General features: G+C 49.2%; 1 non-coding gene across 1 annotated transcript; it reads left to right on the top strand.

The window, feature by feature from the left end:
- Positions 1-751: 751 nt before the first annotated feature.
- Positions 752-827, top strand: TRNAD-GUC (transfer RNA aspartic acid (anticodon GUC)). Its single transcript has one exon. It is a non-coding gene; the product is annotated as a tRNA-Asp (tRNA).
- The last annotated feature ends 262 nt before the right edge of the window (positions 828-1,089 follow it).

The following is a 1,089-nucleotide window of genomic DNA, read 5'->3' as shown; positions in this document are numbered from 1 at the left end:
GACAAAGAAGTGACAAGTTTGGCAAATAAAACTTATTGCTAACCTTAAAAAGAATGATTTCAGAAAAAAAGGCAGAATGTGTCTGAACAGGTTGTGGTGCAGTGGATAGAGCATCAGACTGGGAGGTGGAGGACCCAGGTTTGAAACCCCGAATTCGCTGGCTTGACCGTGGGATTATAAACATGATTCCATGGTTGCTGGCTTGAGCCCAAAGGTTGCTGGCTTGAGCCCTGGGTCACTGGCTTAAGCAATGGGTCACTCACTCTGGTATAACCCTCCCCCCCCAGTCAAGGCACATATGAGAAAGCAATCAATGAACAAGTAAGGTGCCACAATGAAGAATTGATGCTTCTCATCTCTCTGCCTTCCTGTCTGTCTGTTTCTACCTGTCCCTCTCTCTGACAAAAAAAGAAAATGGCAGAATTTCAATTACTGATTGTGGTTGAGCAGAAGACCCAGAGTACATATCTATTTTAATGTCTATGAATATAATTTATAAGGTTTATGGAACCAAATGTGAGAAAATGTTCATGTTTATTTTCACTGACTTCTAATCAAATTTAGTAAATATTTTTCCTGACAAGTAGTGGCACAGAGAATAAAACATCAATCTGGAACTCTGAGGTCGCTGGTTCAAAACCCCAGGCGTGCCTTGTCAAGTTACATATGGGATTTGATGCTTCCTGCTCCTCTCCCTCTTCTCTCTCTCTCTCTCCCTTCTCTAAAATGAATTAAAAAAATTTCAAGACAGGCCCTGGCCGGTTGGCTCAGCGGTAGAGCGTCGGCCTGTCATGCGGGGGACCCGGGTTCGATTCCCGGCCAGGGCACATAGGAGAGGCGCCCATCTGCTTCTCCACCCCTCCCCCTCCTTCCTCTCTGTCTCTCTCTTTCCCTCCCGCAGCCGAGGCTCCATTGGAGCAAGGATGACCCTGGCGCTGGGGATGGCTCCTTGGCCTCTGCCCCAGGCGCTAGAGTGGCTCTGGTCGTGGCAGAGCGACACCCTGGAGGCGCAGAGCGTCGACCCTGGTGGGTGTGCCAGGTGGATCCCGGTTGGGCTCATGCAGGAGTCTGTCTGACTGTCTCTCCCCG

This window comes from Saccopteryx leptura, chromosome 4, assembly GCF_036850995.1.
Source record: "Saccopteryx leptura isolate mSacLep1 chromosome 4, mSacLep1_pri_phased_curated, whole genome shotgun sequence".
NCBI classification, from domain to species: Eukaryota; Metazoa; Chordata; class Mammalia; order Chiroptera; family Emballonuridae; genus Saccopteryx; species Saccopteryx leptura.
Note: the sequence above shows the minus strand (reverse complement) of the source record. Positions and strands in the feature narration are given on the sequence as shown.